At 37.2% G+C, this 25,560-nt stretch overlaps 1 pseudogene; it reads right to left on the bottom strand.

The window, feature by feature from the left end:
• Positions 1–816: 816 nt before the first annotated feature.
• LOC125178476 lies at positions 817–6,379 on the bottom strand (annotated as a pseudogene).
• Positions 6,380–25,560: the final 19,181 nt, after the last annotated feature.

Genomic DNA, 25,560 nt, shown 5'->3' with positions numbered 1-25,560 from the left:
TAGTTGTAACTGATCGTCGTTATTAGTTGTAACTGATCGTCGTTATTATAATAACGGCGATCAGTTACAACTAATAACGACGATAGGATTACAGAATTGCTAAGATTTGAAAACGTTCATGATTGAAACAATGTTTTCCGGCAATTATCTAAATGAAAGTTTATTGTTAATGATTATTTAATCAGATGATCTTATTATCATCCTCTCAGTTACAAATATTGAAATAAAAATATAGTTTGTTTATTCATAAATTGAGACAATGAGAAAACAGGCAGGTGCCGAACACCGTGTGATGCGCACATACTTACTTTAACTTTTACTTTGTTGTCATACTTTTTACTTTGTTACTTATAAATCATAAATTTTATTATTTAATCAGTTGCGTTGTACAGGCTGGCGGTGGCTTAATATAACTGTTGCTTCTGGCACAAGTATTACCATAACCTGCAACTAGATGCGAAATCTAGTTAAATGGGTTTAAATTTCATGCTTCTTCCGGCTATGAAAGGGATAGCGATGCAAATAAGAAATAAGAGAAACAATAAAGATATAATAGTTGTAGACAAAACAAAATATGTTATCATAATTGGCTTACGTGTGTTATTGCAAGGACAGAAATGCAAATCAGTATTAATTTTTAAATCAATATTTTAAAAATTTCAAGGCCTCCAGTTTTATAAAGAAGATGTAAATGTAAATTAGCAATTATTATTATTCAATAAAAAAGTTCAAACATAGTCAGTGTTACCTGGCTTTTAATGAGAATTGAGATGTTAATTAGAGATAATGTTCCAATCACAAAGTGACACAATTTACCAGTTGTTGCCTTGACCATAATTAGGGTTGAGTGAGACGATCCGCAGCCCCGGCACGGGGGACCAGTGGTAGTATCCCCCACTGAGCACCGTGTCCATGGCAGTGTCAGGGACCCCCCGTCCCCCCACACGGTCTCCAGCAACGTGTACAGCCAGTCCATGGAGTAGCCAGGCGCCATACTTTCAAAACTGGCTAAGTGAACGTATACGTTCACTGTTCACTGTGAACGTATACGTTCACGTTCACACTAAGTGAACGTATACGTTATAAGTACTTACGCTCTATTTTCTTGTTTATGATTGGTGGATTTTTATGAAAGGCCTTCAATGATTGGCTGATGAACTTACGATCTCTTAACTTTTTTTGAAAGTATAGGCCCAGCAGTGTACGACTCGGGCACTACAAAACTGCAATGCAAGGAGGAACAGACGAATACATTGAATAAATTGTACTCATTCAGGTGAAATATCTGCGTTATACCTCGACATCCTGCATAGTTAGTGCTCATTGTGTGTTCGAATGAACTGCATTATATCATTTATATGCTTTAAATCAAAAAGCATAACCTGGATCAGCATCAGTTTATTTATGAATCAGTTCATTTAGTTATGCATAATCAGTTAGCCCTATAGTTATGTTTTCTTCTATTCAAGTCGAAAGAAAACTTAAAAAAGCGGAAACTCATGTGAAGACAGCGGATGCGAATCAACTCAAATCAAATGGCCCACTTGAAATTATGATTTTAGACGATGAAAATTGACAGAACCAAGCAAAAAATAAGTATGCCACGATCACCTGTCAACTGGACTGGACTCGTGGTTGCCCAGCGTGTAGGCGACAGGTGTGTCGGAGAAGTACGTAGCGGCGGATGACGGCCGCCGCGTCAACCACGGAGGCGCGGATGTCTTCCTCCGTCAGCATCCACACTACGTGTGGACTCAGGTCACCCGTCACGTAACTAAACTCGAGTCGAAAAAATAATTTATTTGAGTAAGTGAGTCGCACAGAGAGCCGTAAGCAGAGCTGGGCAGCGCTACTTTGAAATGTTTGAAATGTAGCGGCTGCTACCGCTACCGCTACATGCTCTAAATGTAGCGGGCGCTACCGCTACCGCTACAATTGCTTAAATGCAGCACCGCTACCGCTACATGTAGCGTGCTACTGCCCACCTCTTGCCATAAGTATGTTTGATGGGCTTAGTATTGGAATCTCGACCGCTAAATTAGACGGATCCCAATTTTCGAATGCAAGTAATAAATCCGCATCAAAAAATCAGCAGAAATGAGATGGCCGCTGTGTTGACCGCGTTAATTGTACAGGAATTGCAGGGTGGTAGAGCATAGGCTTGTCACTCACTTAACGTCGCTGCAACGCTGTATGATTCGACAATGATAAATAAATTATCAATTGAACAAAGCGGAGGGGCGCTAAAGTGGATTGCCACCATTAACGAGAGTCAAGGATTGATAGGTCAAGCTATTAACCTGTAATTGTCGATCGTCCGCAGAACATTGGGAAAAAGTCACTCGTAAATGAATAATATATGTATGGATTAAAAGCTCCAAAGGTAATTAATTATTCATTGAAAACTTTTAAGACAAATCTTATCGAAGAACTTTAAAAAATTATACTAATGCTTTATTAGAAAACTCAAAGATAATGCTACGCGAAATATTCATTTTTTAATATACATTAGAAAATTCCTAAGTGCAAAATAGCTTAATGATGGACTTTTTCACCTAGGCGCTCCAAGTTACCCTCATGTAAGCATCTGCCCTCGCGTATTGCCCTCACGTGTTGCCCTCACGTGTTGCCCTCACGTGTTGCCCTCACGTGTTGCCCTCACGTGTTGCCCTCACGTATTGCCCTCACGTATTGCCCTCACGTGTTGCCCTCACGTGTTGCCCTCACGTGTTGCCCTCAGGTGTTGCCCTCACATGATGTCAGGCTGCAGAGGGCAGCAGCCTCCAGTATCAGTAGCGGCGGATCACATTTGCCATCCTCGGCTCCCCAGCGTCCCGCGTACACGGTGCTCTCGTCGACGCTGTCGTTCCAGAAGCGGCAGCAGTAGGGGTGGTCGCAGGTCGCCGGGGCGCCTTCAGTGTACTCAGAGTCGTAGTGGGTGTCGGCTAAGTGTCCGGTACGTCGAGTCCTGCGTGGGTTGGGAAATGTATAGCTCGGGAAGTCGGTACTAAGTGCAGGATCCGGTACGTCGAGTCCTGCGTGGGTTGGGAAATATATAGCTCGGGAAGTCGGTACTAAGTGCAGGATGGTACGTCGAGTCCTGCTTGGGTTGGGAAATGTATAGCTCGGGAAGTCGGTACTAAGTGCAGGAAGCGGTATGTCGAGTCTTGCGTGGGTCGGGAAATGTAAAGTTCGGGTAGTAGATGCTAAGTGCAGGATCCGGTACGTCGAGTCCTGCGTGGGTTGGGAAATGTATAGCTCGGGAAGTCGGTACTAAGTGCAGGATGCGGTATGTCGAGTCTTGCGTGGGTCGGGAAATGTAAAGTTCGGGTAGTAGATGCTAAGTGCAGGATCCGGTAGGCCGAGTCTTGCGTGGGTCGGGAAATGTAAAGTTTGGGTAGTAGATGCTAAGTGCAGGATGCAGTATGTCGAGTCTTGCGTGGGTCGGGAAATGTAAAATTCGGGTAGTAGATGCTAAGTGCAGGATGCGGAATGTTGAGTCCTGCATGGATAGGTAAATGCATAAGTAGTCTAAACTGTCTGTAAATTGCAGAATGCTGTATGTCGCATCGTAAAAAAATGCATTAAAGTCTTAACCTCTAAAAAACAAATTTAAACATGAAAAATAACTCCAATTTCTCCTTTTAATTTTTGTAAAGGAATTTCTAATTTCTTAGTTTCTAACATCTTTTGAGACGAGCATCAAAATTCTGGAAAATATATAATAATCAGAATTGTTTTGAGATTATTTACATCTTAGGCTTGGATGAATAATAAAATTATTCGGACTGACTAGAGAAAGCTATTGGAGTTCAGCAGGTTCAACTAGTGCGATCTGAAATACGTTACAACGAAGAGAATGGTCAATACACGCTCGTTTTCGAAGCAAACTTTATTAGCACCGCAATCGATGATATCCTGATAAAAGGGATGTTTCAGCCTCATTCATTCAGAAGATGCGATAAGACTGTTTCAAATACTCAACCCCCATGACAGGCGGCAGGATGTCTGGCTTTCCCCCAGGTATTGTCACGTTCCACGTAGACTTGCACGTGCCGAAGAACACGTGGCAAATCGTGTCCACGTCGTGCTCCGTCGTGTTCAACACGTATACGATCTGCGGCTGAGGTGGAAATTAAATGACCAGCATCGAGACGTTAGTAGACGAGTAATGACTGCCGATATCACGACACCTGATCATAAAAAACAAAATTCTCGGAAACAAACATGGCGTTGAAAAATACAATGCTTATTACTTTGATTTTTTTATAGATACGTGAAACCAAAAGGTTATGTCATTTTTATGTGCAGCACAGGCAACAATTTATATTAGTTTTTTACTTCATGTGGGAAAATAATACCATAATATCAAATGAATTTCCAACAAAACAAATGATTAATACAAATTTACTCACAGCAGCAAGCTGCACCGTCTCGATACAGACGTCCTCTACGAAAAGATGGAAGTCGAGGCAGATTTCTATGGCTGCGTTCTCGAGCTCCTGCTCGCTGGCGCCCACGCTCACCAGCTCCTCTATGCTGCCCACGGCCGCGTGGCACTCCGCGCAGCCCACTTCTCTTTGATCGTAAAAACTCGGCTTTGTCAATTATTATTTAGTTTAAGTGAGCAATAAATTATTTAGTTTAAGTGAGCAATAAATTATTTAGTTTGAGTGAGCAATAAATTATTTAGTTTAAGTGAGCAATAAATTATTTAGTTCAAGTGAGCAATAAATTATTTAGTTTGAGTAAGCAATAAATTATCGTGGGCGAAATGTGTTAATTTTTTATCTGTTCAGTGTTACATACAAGTTTTTTGCAGTGAAACGGTTTTAAGTTATGGTGATATTTGCGGTGCCGGTAGGTATTTTTTTCTGAAATCTAGTGGGACTCTGCGATTCTATTTGCTAGTAACTGAATGTTTGAATAAAGGTGCTTCCACTGCCACACATCTTTATGAGGTATATTATGATATATAGCTCGAGGCTGATGCTGCGACGTAATAATATTGTAAGAAATGTTATACTTTTCGGGTTTAATAATCAAAAGATTACAGATGACGTATTGTGCAGTTAGTCGAAGAAGGCCACAAATAATAGCGAGCTCGCACAGTGCGCTCAAAGAATTTTAGCCAGCATTCTGAATAATTTTCATCCTTTCTTTGATGTTTAGAGTCTGTAAAATTGAAGTTGAACAGCGATGGAAGAAAATATTTGATGCAATTTAATTCAATAGTATATGTTTGAACTTGATACATGTGCATTTCTTAACAACCATTTGCCCGAATGTGATGTTTGAGACGAAAATAACAGTATTTTGACACATTTTCGATGATTATCATGACAGAAATTGTAATAAAGAATTTAAAGTCGCTTTTCACGAGCGATAAATTCCTACTGAAATCATTATTAATTAAAGGAAAAACTATAATTTTTTGCTTTCGCATACTGACATTTTATTCTACTTGCAAGATTCATCATGAATTCACACGAATTTTACAATTTTAGCCCGTATGCTTGCGCTAAAGATTTTCAATAATTTCCTCTCAAAAATAATAATAACGCGATTCACTTTTACGATAATTAATAATCCAGATAAATATGCTGTTCAAAGCGTTTAATAATTTCATGTTTTTCCCGCTGCAGGTTTTGACCACATTTCCTCATTAGAATTTATTGGGGAAAATGTATGCTAGGAAAATAGCTTTATTAGAAATCTGAATTATTTAAACAAAAGGACTTTTATAGAACATTGAAAGTTTCGACACCATAATAATTGCTTCGTAGAATAATCATAATAACGTTTGAGACAGTACTATGGATTTATTGGATGTACAATTAACACAAATTTGCGAAATAAATTTATATGCGAGGCACACAATTTTACTCATGCATGATTGCATGGATACCTCACATGACGCCGATACGACTGACATGAGATCTGAATATTTATCATGTCATTCATATTTTTCTTCTATGCGTGCTTAGGTAAGTAATTTAAATACAGGGATTAATTATGTGAATAGTAGTGGCTAATATAAAACCATTAAATTTAAAAGCAAAATTCTTAGCTTGCTACATATACAAATAATTCATCCAAGGTACAATTTTGGCGACTGTTCGACAATATAAATAAAAATATTTATAGCACTTCGTTCATTAAAACTCGTTATGAATATTTTATCAATGAATACGATTTTAAAATAATTTTTCACTCCTTAACTTAGATAAGTCCTTGTTATTTCAAGAAACGTTTTGTTCATCATTTAAGGCTTCTATATTTTGTGATAGTATTGTACAGGTACTGACCTTTCATCGTGAGAACCAACGGGATGCAGGGGAGAACCGGAAACTTTCGTCCCAGACTTTGGAATTTCCATGAAATGAGCGTTTTAATTTCCTTCTCAAAACTTTTGGTTTTTATATTGGATTTTGCAAGATTGATATTTGTTACTATATTAAAAAACAGTCTACAATTTTAAGTTATCATCATCCACATCCACAATTATATTCTGTTTCACACAACAGATCTCGGGTTAAATTTGAATGATTTAAATGGTAGGATATGTGTAACTGAATAAAGTTGTTTTATGTTGTTTTCATAATTTTTTCATATGCTTCAACCATGATGTATATAGTTTTGGCTTAAGCAAAGTGCAGTTTATATTAAAGTTATTCATGTACATGCCTTCGTCCCGCATATTTTTTATTTTTTTTTCTTCTACCAGTACTGTTTCTTCCGCATTGTTCAGTCCATAAAATAAATCTAGCAATATGACCGACCTACATTTTTAAGATCAATTCTAAATGTGATTTTGAGCAGAGCTCAAAAAGGCTGTCAAAATGTATTCAGTTCAAGATGCTATATAGTGTTCGAATAAGATAGAATTGTTTACTATATCTCTATGAAGCATTATTATAAAAATATCATAACCATTTCGTCTTTGGCTATGTTTATAACTTTGAATATTTATATATTGAATAGAATAAATGATACGTTAAGGAAACTTATTATATTTCACAAAATGGTGCTAGAGTAAAAACAATTATGAGTATATATAATTGATAGATGTCGCTATTAAATTTAGGTCTTTTTTTATTTTGTGCACAATTTCGCGGCATGAAACAGCAAAACATAACGATACAATCATGTATCGTGAGTGACAGCGCCATGATGGTTTCTGAACGGTCAAGTAAGGTGGTAATTGGTCTCGGAATGATAAGAAACACGATTTTTTTGATTAAATGATGCCGTTCTCGCATGAAAGATATTATATTTCACAGAATGGTGCTAAATTAAAAATAATTATTAGTACCTATATATAATTGATGGATGTCGCTTTTAAATTTAAGTCTTGTTCTATTTTATGCACAATTTCGCGGCATGAAATAGCACAACATAACAATTCCTGCACAACACATACCTGCGAGTAGCACCAAGAGCAGGAAGATGACAGACGTCTTGCCAATCATATTACATTAACAAAGAAATTAAAGGTACACAATATGAAAAATTATCACTTTCAGTACCTGAAATTGGTTGAAAAAACACGCCATTTCTTATGCCGTGAATGTAGATCAAGTTAAACATTTTGAAGAACAGTTGAAGAACATTTTTCTCGAAGTAAATGTGCATTATGGCCTTCCAAGCTATCCTTTCGTTGCTCAATGCGATGCGTGACTTGCAGTTTAGAAATGTGTAAAAAATTTAACAGAGCGTCACATGTCTTGTCTCAACGTGAGAATTTTCTTTGTAATTTGTACGCAAGGCAGTTATTTCCGCAACCATTGTACGCTTATATTGCTCATAATGGCGGTGGAGCTCCATTACTTGAGAAGCTATTATTTAAGCAGAACAACATCATTAATGGAGTTGTTTGTGACTAAGAACTTGTGATGAAAATTAATAAGAATTGAGACGTTTCCATGGACAGAAAATCTGCGTTGAGGGATATAATGAGGATCTGTGTTGAGGCATATGAGTGAATATAGTTACGTTGAATAAGGATTCAATATAACTATGAGAAGAGGCTCAGGTTTTCAAGAATGTAACCTCCTTAGCATCTTTCACCGTCTACAAAGCGACGTCACAATATTAAATTATTAAACAAATTAGTGGGAGAAGTTCACAAGAACCATTCTCACCAAAAAAATGTAGACTGCCCAGCATGTACAGTTGTAAAGTGGGACTGTACTGATCGGCATGTACAGTCCCACGCAAAACCTCGCTTCACCTACCGCGGCTGCACTCCACCGCCGTTTTCCCAATAAATATTATTAAAAAGAATCATTCTCGGGTCTTCGCGATTAGCCGGGAGGATCTCGATCTGCAGTCTTAAACAGATCGTGGAACTTGATCGGCAGTAAGAGTGCGGGGAAGGTTCATAAACACTTTAAACAATGAATACTAACCAAACAATTACAGTTTAAATACTTAAAAATGTACTATTAGTCTATCAATTCCTCATCGCGGATTTAACCTTTCACGGCAGAGATCTGGAAGGCAACGATAGGAAAGGGATTGCAGAATAGCAATGCGCACGAACATTGCATCTCGAACAATCAGGCCTTGGGAAAAACGAATGTTTAAGTTACAGGAATATCGGACTCCTGCTACTGGAGTGCGTTTGAACCGGCAGCTGGCAGAATGTTATGATGGAGAAATACGCACACCAATCAACTTGTTTAGAGGGAAGAATACAACATAAGTAATAATTTTCCTATTATATATCAATATATTATACACAAATATATTAAAATACACAGTAATTGAAATTCATCTGATATAGATAGGAAACTTCCGGCAGTGAAATTGATGGATAAAAGAACTCTCAATTTTTTGAGAAATTTATTTTAGCAGAGATAAATGTTGGTTTATTATTGAGCTCAAGTATCTGCTGGTTTATTATTGGGAAACAAAACGTGTGTCTTAAACTTTTTTGGCGAGAAGGTCCTCTTACTAAGAAGGTCCTCTTGCCAAGAAGGGTCTTTAACGAAAGGATCGTAAGGCCCATTTAAAGAAATAAGGTATTGCATTCAAAAGTATTACATGTTCGATGAAGGCCTGAAATCATTACAACTGCGGCTGAAGCGTGCTACTGCATGGTGCCTAGGTCGATTAGAGTCAAGATTATAGAGGACTGCTCCAAAATCTTTCTGAATATATGATTTAAAGTGATTGAATCTCGTCATTTTATGTTATAGGCTCTGGAAACAATGTAATTATGAAGCTTAATTGCCGATGAAGCTCCCTGCAGATCGCTGCTGCTGCTCATGGCGTGACTGGGAAAGAGTTTCTCGTCGTAATATTCCGCTTCGGCTGCATAAATTGGATTCATTCTCCGTGAACCTGTATTTCGACACAAGTTGTATGAGGATTTTCTCTCGGGACAATCTATTACTTGGATGCCTTCGATAACGTTGTGTTACGCTGGCAAATTATTTCTTTGACAGCGCTGTAGCATATTTTTTATCTCGATTATTTTGATGGCTGAAGTGCTGAGTTTTATTTAGCGTGCAGGTGATTATAGCGAGGCGTGTAGAACAATAAAATACGCTCCATAATAAAATGCGCTCTAAAATAAGTATGTATTAGATATAAAAACGAATATATTTTGATTTTTGAGTGACACAAACTTGAATTTCTTGGTACAACAATAAGCTCATAATTCAAATAGTTAATTGGATTACTTCAAAACCTGGTGCGTGTTTTATACTGTCTTCTGTAAAGTTTCAGCAAATGAGAAATCAGCGGTAAAATCGCAATCCAAGAAATGTGCCTGAATTAGAATGAGACTTCTGTAGATATAGTGAAAGCTTTCGGTCAATGCGCAGCACAAACTTCTCATGAAAAAGCTTAAACTTTGTGTTAGAGTTTGCTCCTACAAAACGCGCTTATGTTAATGGACGCGTTAGAAGATTTTAGAATGAAACTCTCATGCGCAATCGTGAATCCAACAAATGAAAGTCCATTGGGTTTAAAACTTGAAACTTCTCGAACCCTTCCGATGGAACATTAATTGTATATAAGTTTCAAACTTTATTCATGTATTCTGCGCTGAGAATTATGGACGCACCCAATATATGATGCTGTGAGAGGAGGAAATGGTTTATTAAATGTTTGAATGGATAACAATTTCTTGTTTAGGTTATAATTCACGCTGACGTGACCTCGCTTGGGAATGCCTTGCAATTTTTAGGTTTATTCATTTTATAACTTTCATGCGTGTTGATTCAATGATGTTAATATAAGTTAGTGGTTTGATCATTGATTGTCTAAATTGATATTTTTATAGAATATGTATTTCAATTTAGCTCCAGGTTCCAAAATGAGAACCTAGACCGAAGAATATTAGATTGACGTTAAACATTTTAGCACAATAGCTTCATGGGATAAACTTGGGTGAATGAAATGACACGGCTTAAGGGGAGCGTCTGAGTCGCTGAAAAACTTTTTTATTTACCAACGGATCACTATGAAACTTGGTACAAATATTCAAAACATTAATCTAAGACTTTTTTGTTCGTATAAATTTTTCGAAAAAATGGAAGAAAACGTGAAATTCTTAGAAAATGGCCAAAAAGGGGGTACTGTAGAAAACTATCTCCTCCTAGGATTTTCAAGCAACAACATCGAGATGCATATCATCGATGCGTAAAGTCCATATCTATCGATTCATCGTAGCTTTTTTAAAATTCGAATTTTTGCGGGTGTGGAGACATTTTTCGTAAAATTTTCGAAAATTTTTCGATTTCCCCCTTTTTTAAAAATATTTTCAAACTATAATGAGATTAAAAAAACTACAAATAATCGCTAAATCTTTTATTTGCAAATCGAATGGTATATCTCTCATTGCTGTAGCTTCAAAACTGTAGGAGGAGATAGTTTTCCAGTGCCAATAAGTGTGATTTTTCAGTAGAGCCCGACAAAGTCGCGGGCGCCTCGAAATCGGCATTCAAGGTTGCAAGGATGCAAGACCAGACAATACTGGAGCTAAATGTCTGTCAAGGATGGTAGGGACGAAAAAGCGAACACCATCCCTCACGATTGTTGAAGGTTTACTGGAGCGGAGAGTGTGAAGACTAGCTATTTAAGGTGCACTGAGGCATTTACTCCCAATGTTAAATGTTAAAGAACTCCACCAACCTTTGCCCTTTCGCGATCTGTCGTGAACGCATAAATCAACGCACAGAGTTGGTTTTGATACCGTTGGATAGGTCAGAATGTCAGCTTTAAGATGAGACTAAAAACCGGAAAAGCCAAATATTTCGATTTTGGACCCAGACGCTCCGGTATTCTTTATTAATGATGAGGTTCTGTCATTAATGTTTTATTCTTCAGTTGCGTACGATATTGAATTTTATGTCCTGAGTTGATGGCTTTGTTTCTATAATTTTTTATCGCCCCTGCAATGCCTATACCAATATATTCGTTGCCTATACCAATATATTCGTTGCCTATAAACCAATATATATTCGTTGCCTATGCCAATATATATTCGTTGCCTATACCAATATATATTCGTTGCCTATACCAATATATATTCGTTGCCTATACCAATATATATTCGTTGCTTATACCAATATATTCGCTGCCCACACATATATATTCGTTGCCCATAAAAATATATATGTTGCCTATACAAATATATTCATTGCCTATACCAATATACTGTATTCGTTGCCTATACCAATATATTCATTACCTATACCAATATATTCGTTGCCTATGCCAATTTATTCGTTGCCTTTGTACGAAAACTAAGCGCGTGGGGGCTAGAGGTGGCAGTGAAACAAACGTTAAGTTTCCTGAATTTTTCTTTTCTTTATTAATCAAGTTAATTGCAACGTATATTATTGCATAGGCATATGAAGATTGGCCGGGCTGCGAGAACGGATAGTGGTCAAGGAAGTTCCCCACCAAAGCGTGACGTGCCAAATCTGCAGCCATTTGCCCCCAGCAGTTTCGTTCAGTGCTGCCACAAAAATTATGGAAATGAATTTAAAATCATGATATCATTAATGGTAACAGTATTTGTATATAGATCTATTATATTTATAAAATTTATAATCCGTTTGATTTTTCCATTTATATTAAATTATCTATTAACTTATCAATTCATCAATTTTGTACTAATAATATAGTTTTTAGATCATTTATCATTTGGTAATATGAAGGGCACAGCCCATTTATCAATTAACAAAGATATAGCATGCCAGCATGCAATATATTAAATTTCTTCTATTATCCATTAAAATTAAATATCCATTAAGGTTTAATTATTAAAATTAAATATCTATTATATAATTATTTATATTAAATATGGGCAACACCTTTATTTTAGTTTGCGATCAGAGGGCAGAGTTAGCTATGTCAGTCTCTGAAACTGTCTGGCACACACCCGCACGACTAAGTGGTACCGAGGACTTACGTTTCATAAAAAGACGGAAGCTGGTGCAGTCGGCTGAAGCAGGTAAGTGGTCCAACTGGGGCTCAGGAGAACATGCGGACGTGGAGATCTTAGCACCTCATGGCTCCCATCACGTGCGACGACGAAGCAGTACCGAAACTCGGGTCATAGCGTCCTGGGATACTGATAACCAATCGACGGCCGCAGGAGGAACTGGTCAAGGGATGAGGTGCTAGAGAAGACTGCAGATAGTTAGTCGATTGGCTTGAAGTTTGGTTCCATTCAAAGGGAGTCCAGAAACCGCAAGGCTCTAATGCCTCAAAATCGCTAAGGTGGTGACAGGCAATTATGTAGTTGGAATGTAACGTAGTACTGAAATGCATTAAAGAACGAAAATTATAGTTTCAAGTCTATTTTGAGCTTAGGTTATTAATCGAACTCTATGCAAGCTTAAAGTTAAGTTAACGACAAACTTAAAACTATAATATTTTCGACACTGTGACGAACTAATCTTGAATAATAGCCAATTAATCGCGTCACCTCAAAGTTCGGATGGTCTAATTGTCACGTCCACCAATGCCCGGAAATTGTATGCAACTTCCCTATTGGCCTAATCAGCAAAAAGCTTGGACCGAGCGGATATTTACTCAAACTTTCTTAAATTTATTTCTTAAAGATAAACGGCAAATCGAAACTAAACAAATCAAACAGGTGCGGCATATGAATTTAACGCTAACAAATTAAATGCGGAGGAAGCTAAAGTGCGAGGAGCAAAATGCGAGGAGCGAGCTAGAGTATTGAGATCCGAGAAAACGCACGATCCTACAACAGAAAACAGAAAGTAAATATCTACGCATGACAAGTCGTTATATACACAAAAATCACGATATTCCATCAAGTATTCCAATCTAAATTTCACCACCAAAGCAGCAACTCACCCTGGCGTCTGAGTCAAAATCCTATAAGAGAGGAACCAGGACGCAAGTCGGGATCGGCATAGTATCTGACGGCTATAATCAATTCAACACCCACGTCAGAGTCGGTCCTACTTAAACTTCGTAGTCTGACATACAGTAGTGGGAAATTTGCAGCAACACTTCATTAGACACCTTTCCCAATATATTCGTTGCCTTTACCAATATATTCGTTGCCTATGCCAATTTATTCGTTGCCTATCCCAATGTATTCGTTGCCTTTACCAATTTATTCATTGCCTATGCCAATTTATTCGTTTCCTATCCCAATGTATTCGTTGCCTTCCTATATATTAATCTAACCACCAATGAATTTGACTGTTAACAGAACTTAAATTCAGAAACTATTTTTTCTTCAAAGCCCCAGCCAGCCAAAGAATAACAGTCGAAGTGTAGACACTCTCCGATGCTGGAAACCTAAACTCTTGTCGAAAAAGTAGATCTTTGTTGACGATAGGCAGCCGAACTGCGTCGTTCCGATGTTCGTCTGGAATTTCGAAGGCCTTATAAACGTAAACTTAGGAACAGTTAGAGTAAACAGGCGGCCAAGTGTCACGCCAATTACTTGGCAATTTGTTATCTGGCCACGCTAAAGGAGGGGCCTGAAACCAAGACTGGGTTTGGATAAAGGCGAAATAAAGTTGATTTATTTCGCGATAACCAAAATTTACTGCTTCTCTGACGAAAGATCTTTTTCTAGCGGAGGCTCCTCGAGCGCATTTGAATCAGATTTCGCAGAAATTGCGGAGATGTGAATTCATTTTTCTAAAATAATACACAAAGAGATGCATAGCATTATAACATTAGCCTTGAGCCAGCAGGTGTTCAGACTCATCAGAAACTTGGTGCAGTGGCAGCCTATGTATTTTAAACATTTGTTACTACAGAGTTCATACAAAATATAGCGTGGCAATTATTTACAGTTATGCAAAGCTTCTTTTCTTCGCAAGTCTTGTTTTTATTATATTTACTAGACGTATGAAAGTAATCGCCGCTTTAAGGTTCTGCTGGAAGTCACGGAATTGATGAACAGAATGTTTATGAAATGAATGAGAATTTTCTTCATTCGTGCAAATCAATAAATCAGAGAAATAATTCTCATTTTTAGCGGCAAAAATAAAAATCTCGGTTGTCCACACCTGGGATAAATTTCCAGAATTCTAGTTCATATTTCAGACCTCTAACGCTGCTGCGTTTAAAAAAATTTGTTTGAAAGATTAGCTCGTAGTTTGCCTCATTAATTCATTGTTATTTGATTATAAAATAGAATTTCTTTCATATGTCATAACGTAGGACAATGAATTGTCGTGCAGCTCAAAGGTTCATTGTAAACAACCGGTTACGGCGTATCAGTGATACCATTTCATTTTAATCTTAGTTCATAATCGTGACTAAAAAGGACTACTTTCTATGTGCGATACATAAACCTGCTTCGCATTTCTTGTTTAGCCTTTCTGAATAATTTTTCGTTGGGAAAATTGAATCGGGACCACTTTGTTCTTTAATTAACCCTCTACCGCCTAACATGAGTAACAGGAGCAATATTGTCACTGTAAGGATTTAGTCATTTATGTCACAACATTTCGGGTATCCAGAATGTTATGGATAGTTATAGTAGGACAGCGGACCGGAGCTTGATGCGAGCGTGGTATTTCATGTCCCAGTAAAACCGTAAGATTCTATTCTCGTCTGAAGTGTCTCCTTTCAGAGCGTCCTTCTTGACCAATGTACTGTGAGATGTGATGTTAATTTGGTCGCTCATATAAATAATGTGTTGAAACTATCATGATATATTCTCCTGCGGAAGAGGAAGGAACGGCTGACTGGAAGAACCCTTTGAAGTTATGACAGTCACAAGCCTACTTTCAAAAAATGAGTGAGTGAAAAATGACTTGCAGTGATGGTTGCAGCCACGTACGACAACTTTAAAATGTTCTCTGTTGAGTACATACGTTATCAGGTTGCTACACTCAATAGTTTACATATAATTTGCCGCCACGTACGACAACTTTAAAATGTTACCTTGAATACAGCTCAAAGACACGCTCTAATAGATTGGTTCATTAATTTTTATACTTGACAGAAATAAATCTTCCTCCTAGCGAGACTCCAGTTTCTTCAAGATGAATTGGTAGAAAATTTTTCTAGGCATAAAATTTACTCCATAAGTCAATTGAATAGTTTCTTCATGGATCCAATTTGATTAATTAATTATCACTTTTATTTTATTAACCAACTATAGCACTTTCCGCTATTCATGGGTGACTAGAAAAATTTATCGAAATGGGAAAATGGAACGGAAATGAAACAATTGGCAAAGAAGACAGGCCTAATAACTCAGGAAATGACTAAATTGCTCAAGTTCTGCACAAATAGTTTCAACAATTCATTGCTTCAAGCATTCAGATATAATCACCAAATTATTTGCCATCGAAATTTAACATTCATCCGTGCAGCTGTAAATGAAATGAGCCGCCATATTCAAATGATTCCAGCAACAAATAGAGTTATATTAATTTATTTCAGCTAAATATATTGGCGGTAATCAATACGGCCACGGAATTGGGTTCTTTTGTGGACATGTAAATTTATTGCTTTAAATTGTGGGATGATTATAAATTTCAAATTTTTTTTCGAAAAATTGCCTTATTCTTATACAATTTCATAAATATATTTAACACCATTTTAAACAAACTTTAATTTAAATGGATAAAATTATTATCTTGATAAACCAAGAACAAATTCCAATAAAGCCGTAGAGTAAGTCGCAGATTTTTTATATACTAGAGCAGTTTTGAACTCGTATGTCGAACCACATAAGCAAAGCCGCTTAGGAGATCGAGTGAAAGTAAGAGGATTTAAAATAAAAGAAAAATCTCGACTTGTTTATGAAGTTGACACGTGCCCCAGATGTCGCTCACCAAGGTTGTTAAAATATTCCTTTGGGATATTCGGGAGACCACTATATATAAAAAGCGATGAATTTGCAATGATGCAAATTGATTTTTCAATAACACATATTTCAAAAACATTAATTTTTGGAAAATTTTTCTTTTGGTAGACAGAAAAACACAATTAATCCAAAATTTTTTTTTCCAAGAAAATGCGTAGAAATCTTCGAAAAAAGATCTTTTTGACTAACTTACGAACGACAAATCCAGCAAGTTGGTCAATTATAAAAGTTATTTACAATGAGAAATATTGTTTCCATTAAGGTGAAAACAACATCAATTTCTTATATCATCCGGGCTTCAACGGTGGATTTCACTCAACTCTAAAATATGAAGCGAGTACGCATGATGAGATCAAGACGCCATGACAGTCGCTTCGTAAAACAATAATGATAATAATAATAATTATTATTATTATTACTATTGTCAATATCATTATTATTATTATATTATAATAATGATAGTAATGATAATATAATAATGCGCAGTTAAATGAACATTCATACATAAATAGCCATGCTATTTATCATTAGCAAATATCTTAATATGTTGAGCAAAAGTCCTTTCTTTCCATTTAAATGCTAGCTTATCACCTCCCAGTTAATAAATGCCAGCATTTTGTACAGGGCAACACCCACGGCCGTGCTGATGCACCATCTTCGACGTCTAGAATCCTCCTACAAAGCGCCAGCGACGAAAGTTCAACAAAGTCAACCGAGCGCTTGAACCTGCTACTGCAACGCGATAATGTAAACAAGTACTATTTATCTATTTTATCAGACGACCAGTAATGGCTTGGAACATTATTTTACAATAAAAAATAGCATTGTGCCAAGGAATAAATGTAGAGTCATCAATGATCATTTCAGTCAATTTGTAGTTATTGGATCCAATTTCCTGCGTCAATTATTTCTTCCAACTTAAATAGAAGTCATGTTTCTTAATTGAATCTGTGTCACCCATTTCCCCTTTAAGCTGCAGTTCTAGTGTAAAGAACTTTCCGTTTGATCCTATCTTCATCCTTTTTATCACACATCCCTCCTCTTCACACAATCACCTTCTCGTCCTTCGATCACGATCAAAACTTTTTCTCCTTTTCTTCTCCAATTCATAAAAACTCAAGCATCGACGCTTTGTCCTTTTGCTCTCCAATTCTATCACAAACCTTCGAATATCACTCGCTTTCTTCACCTTTTTTCGTTCGTTAACCTCTTCATAAACGATCAAACAGCATCCCTTTGCACTCCTCTTTTTGTTCTTCAATCCTGTCACAAACACTTAGGCAGAATCCTCTTAATTGCTCTCCTCATTTTGATCTTTAACTCCATCACAAAAACTCAAGCATCAGCCCTGTGCTCTCGTCTGCAGTTCATTTCAGAGCGCGATGACAGCATTTGTAAGTGTACGGCAAGCAAGTTTAAATTGAAGACATTGTTGTCGCTCAAGCCAATGCATTGAGATGCCTTCCTTGAATTTGTCCTTTCGCGTGCTTCTTTTCCCTAGTGCTGGGGTAACTCTTCTGTTTTGTTGCGCTGAAATCGTTGGGCTGGTAAAAGTTGCCAAGTTGTACGTCACATCCTCGTTCAATTAAATTTCAATTAGTTACGTCAACGTGGGAATTTCTTTATTTTTTTCCTCACACTGTCGTTCATTTAATTTTCTATTTAATTTGTAATTAAAGATACCAGGCTATATTTTTAAATGCTGTTATTCAAAATAGTTAGCTTTACTTTAACGCGTTTACTCTAACGCGTGGAAAAAGATTATTTATAAAGAATTCTTTTGTATTCATCAAAACCTTTACTTCGAGTCAAAGTCTTTGTCAAGAATTTCTAAGACGAAGTTACAAGCGTTTGCCAATATTTTATTAGACCAAGATACTTCATTAGACCAAGTATCTTGAGTAAGAGTTCAGATTGAGACGCGGTGGAGATCAGACGTGCTGTGTAGTCGCTCCAGGAGCCTGACCGACTTGTTTCCTGCTTTGAATTGCTTCCGGAATTTTATTACCGTCGTGCGGTTGTGCTGGACTTCCGGAACTTTATTACCGTCGGGCGATTGTGCTGTACTTCCGGTAAGAATTGAGATTTTGCAGATGTTGGCTACATAGGTTGTACATAATTCCATAGAATTTTTGTTTCAAACTGAATAAAATTTCAGGAGTTATAAGACTTTTAGTGAGCTCTGTTTTTTTTGTGTCACCCTGTAACATAAGTTAAGTTAATTTTATCCAGGTTATTACTGTACTGAAAAATCACTGGTGGCAATTGCGACTCAGCCATGCGTTATGCGATCCGGGACTTGTAGCATAGAAAACTTATTTCGACAACGTGTCGGTTCTCGCACTAGCGCATGCAATATTTTTTGACTAGACATTTAGATCGATATCAGTCTTGCTGCGCTATGATCCTATTGAAACCAAATAAAAATGCTAAATGAGTTTGATAGCAAAAATAAATCACCATTTGTGTTACAATCTTCTACGTTTGTGCATGTTTGAATTTTCTCGCAATTTTATAAAGTATTTCATGGATTAGCCACTTGATTTTTTCTTGAACTTCTTTGCAAGATGGCTTCGTTTATCGTCACTAACCCACTGAGAGTGGTGATGGCATGGTGATAATGAATATTTCCAAATGTTATGCAACACATTGGGTAACTTCGTGCCGATCTCCAATATCAGTGAGCAAGTTGACTTCTCTGGTAGCTTAGTTGAATAATGACTTTCGTCTTATCTGACACGCTAGTGACTTGAACAAATTGTATACTAGAACCATGAGGCAGTCACCCAATTGATGCACAACGCGATTAACCCATTAAAGCCTATTGGCAACTTTAGTTGCCACCTCAAAAAAATGGTTGTATTATTCATAATATGAAGTAAATTTCTGTTTTATAGTCCTACACTGCATCATACATGTTCCATGCGATTACTGAACAAGAATTGTTCACCTCGGTTGCTCACCCTTCAGTCAGTTGACCTTTCAACTACAGGCGGTCACTGTGTTTTTTATCAGGCCTGTACCGGCCCACAGAAAAATCTTTGTTCAAATTATTTGAAGTCAAATTTTTATAATTTTATGCATTGAAATGATGGATTAGGAGCCTAGTAATCAGACAAAATTCATAAATGGCATTAAACATTAACATTAAAGACAATATAAGCTAAATCATATATAGTGGCAACTGAAGTTGCCACTCGGCATTCGTGACATGCAAACTGTATTTGTGCATGAATGCGGAGATAAAAGGCTACCTCATGTTCCACATGTATTATAACAAAATAAGTTAACATCCAGTTGATAGAAAGATATTTTAATGAAGTTTGATTGTGATATTTATAACATATATCTACATATATTCTTAATGCAAGTGAACTTTATCAGAAGTTTACGATATATTGGTAGACTAGGATGTAAATGACAATTAAGTTTTATTTGCAATTTATCATGCAAGGAAAATACTCATACGGAATCATACATGGATTCGGATGATTTTGATGATATGGTTGCCTGTAAACCTGATAATTTGCCCAGATATATATTGATGAGTCATGTCAAGATGATAACGAACAAAAGGAAAACCACCTTCAAAGAAGCAAAACTTAATTGTTTATAAATAGAGCAAAGATGACGTGACTTCGTCAATACCGCACTTTGTGAAGATCGACATGCTATCCAGTACTCTCTGACTGAAAAAAGTACCTCATTACACACAATGAATTACTTTTGTACTAACAAATGGATAAACCATTTATGTGAACAGAGCGAATTATATGCTCAGCAATAAATCTGCAGTGTAATGAGATCAGTTTTGCTAGCATGGGAGTATTTCTGCCCGCATTGCTTCTCTCTTGATAAACTAAACTGCCTCATAGAAGGCTCTACTAGTATGATTTGTTTCACCAACAATTAGCAACTTATCGGATCCAAAATTTACTCCAAAAAATTGTGGTGGTCCCTTTTCTGGGCGACCACCATAGTGTGCCCGGGCTGTAAATGCTTGGAGACACTTCAATACATGCGGTGACAATATTCAGTGGCTGAAATTCATCACAGATGTTATTGGAACCATAAAGACTCAGCCCAGCCAAGAAGTTTAGCGATTCTAAATTTGCATCACGTGGACCCGCTTAGAATATTGTCCTGATAACTGCAGCAGATTACTGGATAGTGAAAGGAGAAACAAAATATGCAAAATGTCACACAGCGAAGGAAGGACTGTGTGCAAATGCAAATTATGCATTATTGCTCATCACCCAGGTTGCATGAAAGTTATCCATACGAAGTTTATTCTTCTATGCAGCAGTGGTTATCGATGATATTTACCATTATAAATGTTATTGACCCATTTTCTCATGAATTTATCAATGATTTAAATACTGAATGGATAAATCATTTATCGTTCCAAAATATTTGTTTCATTATTTCAATTTACCTATGGCAAATTTAGTTTTATTGGCCCTAGTCAATATGATTACCATACATTACATAGCAGTTCATATATGTTATCTTACTGCCGAATGGCAACTTTAGTTGCCAGGCCATATTTTAGCATTCATCTGCAATTTTGGTAAAATGATTGTTTTAATAGATTAACAATGACTAAATGAAGTATTCAAACTGGGAAAAATATTGAATTATCCCCCAAATAATTCTCGGCTTTAATGGGTTAAGTAAAAACAGACGTTTTATATATTGTGTATATTATCCCGGGTCTGATTGGCTGTTTCTGACAGCTTTAACGGCAGTGTGTTTCATCGAAATACATGGCAGTTGGTCTAGTATTTTAGCAGATATTTTGGTTTCCCTGACCACCTTAATTTGCTCATTCGTTCATTTGTACTCAGAAATTGGCAATTTTAAAAGCATAGATCACAACCTGAATTGAACGTTAAAGCTTATTTTTGGAAGAGCCTTTCCTCCTTGCATGGCTTTCATAACAACGCTTTTTCCCTGACAAAAAGATCGACTTGATGATTTTTTGCGTGTTATTTGGCATTCCGGTTCTAAGCAAACGGTTTTAAGACCAACAATAAGCAACGGGGCGGATTTGTACGGCTTTAGATTGCCTAATAATGAACAACTGTACAAATTAGAGCGAAGTTTATTTGCGTAATAATGGGAAACGGGATGGATTTTAGCCGCATTCGATTGCTCTACAATGGAAAACGAGGCAGACTAGAGATCGTTTTATTCCATAAAAATGGATGACCTGCAGAGTGAAGCGGACTCTCATTGCACATTGCACAACAATGTGCAACGGGGCAGACAATATAGTGAGGTAAACGATTGCCCTATATTTGTTGACGTGGCGTGTTTCAGTGGGGTGTCAATTGCCCAACAATGGCAACTATCGAGGCTATTGGGAGGGAATACGATTGCTTATAGGCTAACGGGTTGGATTAAAACGTAATAATATAGCTCAGCAATGAGCAGGTTGTAGTGTGCTGGAAATGCATGGCTGTGATGTACAGCGCCGCTTAGCCCCGAGTTCCGGCGCTGCCACTGCGGTGGCGTTGAGTGGGCGCGCCGGTCGATGTTTCCTCTCAACGCGCGCGTCTTGTAAAAACTGAACAACGAGCGACTCGGATCGAAATTGTCGAAATTGTGGAGACGGATTGGGAGCACAACAAGTTCCTTAATTACATATTGCACGTGAATCCCTTTTTGGCGAATTTCTCGTTAATGGAAAAAGGCGCTATTGTGCTCGTCATGTCCGTCTGTCTGTCTGTCCGTGACTCCACGTTTTCATCAACGAGAAAATGCGCTCTCTGTCACTCATTGCATTGAGTACTGAGTTCAAAAGCTTTAAGTTAAAAAATCAAAGCTTGAAATTAATAATATCTTGAAGTCTACCAATTTCAGAGCTGTCATTCAGCTAAAGCTATGGTGTCTTTCAGCTAAATTCAATTATACACCATACATTTTATTTAGACACATTAATACATTGCCATATTCGAATAGTGAAAATTAATTCGTTCGTTATAATATTTTCCAGATTACTAATCCAATCGCTGAAACATGTCAATCTGACATTTTTCTATACTCAGAAAAATGAGTGGGTAATTTTGTCCAAATAGTGACAAACTTTCGGCACGTAGCAATGATACGACTTTTTTGCAAAGGGTAAACTGGGTCAGGATGACCCACACAAGAGCAAAAAGTACATTTATATATGAGTAAGTATCGCTCATTTCTCTCAGTGTAGTTCACATAATATCAAATTCTCAATTCCACTGCAACCGATAGGACTCCAAGTTTTGTTCTTAAATACTTCATTAGATATTTTGCATCATTATTACTGAACATTATATAATCGAGAGACATCCATCTTTCTTGGTTCAGTGCAACAGTCATAATGTCTGTCGCTCTGTCCTGCATCGTATCATTGCCTGATACAAACTGAGCTGCAAGATTGAAAATGTAAATCAATGTCCTTTGATTGAGTCAAAAATATTGACTTATTATGCTTACAAAGTCAAAATTACTCAACTCATTGAAAAGAAACAAAACTAATATTATGGCGTCGAAAAATGATATTTTCGTACGTCGAAAGCAGAGAAATTAGTTTCATTGATATATGGTATTTTTATCTTAAATTTTAAATAGCTCGATCACAGATGGTGACCGAAATGGGTTCCGAATATAGCATGGAGTCCTCACAGAGCAGTAATCATAAAAAAAAAATCTTATTGGCAAAAATATAGCACTCCACGGGATGCAAGATACGCTTCCAATGTTCATATTTATTTATTTTTTTAAAAAACGTTCTAAGTTACGCATATAAAGAGCGTAATTCTTGGCTGCGGTTATTTATTAAGTTGTGCAGTTGGTTACTGCTGAATTCCTGCAAACTTTTGTTCACATAACATACGCTAGAAAGAATTGAATGCCGCTTGTTCTAATCAAACATTCTACGTGGTATGAAAAAAAACAAAGGACAACCATGCATAAACTATTCATACTGTAAACAAATGAAGGACGTTGCTTCTGAATAGCGGCTTCGGCAGTCGAAAAAAGTTGAGGTTTTATTAGACAAAGGCCATTTTCAGAAAAGTCGTCTGTACACACGCTGCCCCTTTCATATCTTGAGGAAAATCTAGTCTCCTCGAATAACCAATTAATATTAACACCTAGAAAATACCTTCTGGGAACAAAAGGCAGGGGCTTTGTGATGCCATTGCTTATATGTGGCATTTTAATAACATTTTCGCAGGCACCAGCTTCACTTTCATCAGTCGGCGGCGGGACGGACCTTTCTATTAATTCTCAGGGACATGGAGACTAGTCTCTTGTGAGACCCCCGTCGAAGGGCGCTGGAAGGCCCCTAAACCGGGCGCTATTCAATAACTCGAGATTATAACTCGAAATTATAACTCGAAATTATAACTCGAAATTATAACTCGAACACTCTATCTGTGTTCTAGAATTTTCGAACTGACAATGGAGCTGGACTCCGAAACGTTTTCTTTAAAGATACTATGAATTTTTGTGGAGTTTTCTTTGCTCTTAAGTTTTTAGTGAATTTGCGATTCAAGAAAACGAGTGATATTCAATAACTCGAGATTGGTCTTGCGGTCACGCCGAATTTCACGGTTAAATACTAATACGTAAAGCATTTGTATGAAAAACTGCATATCAGTATTGATCACTAAATCCAGGTTCGCTGTGAAATAAATAATTTTTATAAGGTTACTCTTTTCTAACAAATTTCTGATTACTGATATGCCTACAGATCAAAAATATGAAACGGTAGCTTGTAATTAAACGATAATCATATCGTAACCGATCACAAATTTAATCGCAGACGTGCTTCTCAGAAGCGTTAGAATTGATGCACCGCTTTGAAGGCAGGATCTTGATTTGAACAAAAAATCAGCGTCGATATCTTTACGTTACGTTTAGACGGTTAACTCCTCAGCTGAAAAATATATTATTAATATATTTAATATTATTCAGCTCGCTACTCTATATATATTTAATAGTACAATTGATCCAATAATAGCTCTCTACTAATATATTTAATAATATTTAGCTCCTCAGCTCTATGGGATAGTAAAAATTTGCTGCTTTGCAATCCGATAATTTAGTACAGTCGGATGCATTCTCGATTTTATTTAAAAAATTAATTTGTTTGTTTTCGCAATTTATTCAAGTGACAAAAATTGGCTTGGGAGAATTTAATCATGATTTGTCACATGACAGTCAGCTGACTGCCGATCACGAAGCTGAAAATAATAATATTAATTTATAAATATTATTGGCTTATGAAATACTCGAAAGAAAATCATTTAGGCCATCAAAAAGCACGCAAAAATTAATTTCAGTTTATACTGTGCTATGATGAAAATGGAGTGCGAAATTGCAAAGAAAATTATCATACAGACCGGGAATAAATTCACTGCATTCAGTAAATCCCAGCGAAAGTTTGGGAATGCCTTCCATGCTAAAACATCGAGCATAACCTCGGCTTAAATTCGAACTCGTTTGCAAGTCTGCTGACGAGGCGACCGATTACTGCAGACACCCGGGCAGGTTTAGCGCTGCCAAACACCGGGGCCATACTTTCAAAACTCGCTAAGTGAACGTAAGTACTTACGCTCTATTTTCTTGTCTATGATTGGTGGATTTTGCTTGAAAGGCCGTCAATGTCAGGGTATCTTCTATCACCATCTAGGTTATAATACGTCACCATCTAATAGCTTGTTCTGTACCCACATGGTAGAGTCACGCTTAGTGACGTCATCCCTGTTAAGGACTATATATAGCCAGAGCAGTGCATCGCTCGTCAGTCGTAGCGGTACTGCCTAGCCGTCATCTTGCTAGCCGCTCCTCCGGCACATACTTGTGCTGTACCTGTCAATCCCCGTCCTTCTGTACTCACCGAGCCAGTTTATTATTATAATAGTTCTAGCGTTAATCGTGTTTCACTTGTCCTGCCTTAGTCATACTTGGAACAATAGTACCCAGACCCTCAGTACAAATCCATCAGGTCGTCGCAGAAATAGACACCTGACAGTGGCGCCGCCGAACAGTCCATCAGTTAATTGTTTCTAAGTGAAAGTGACTTGTGAGTGGCAGTGACACAGAATTAGGCGACAGTATAAATACTGAACCTAAGCAACGGCCGGTTTGAGAACGTAAAAGTGCCTGTGCGTTATCCTGACAGTAATGTGCAGTGATATAAAACTAAACATGGTGGACAAAGCTCCAGCATCCTCGCC

This window comes from Hyalella azteca, unplaced genomic scaffold (genome assembly GCF_000764305.2).
Source record: "Hyalella azteca isolate HAZT.00-mixed unplaced genomic scaffold, Hazt_2.0.2 contig10031, whole genome shotgun sequence".
Classification (NCBI taxonomy): Eukaryota; Metazoa; Arthropoda; class Malacostraca; order Amphipoda; family Hyalellidae; genus Hyalella; species Hyalella azteca.
The sequence above is the reverse complement of the archived record's forward strand: the minus strand, read 5'-3'. Positions and strand labels throughout refer to the sequence as shown.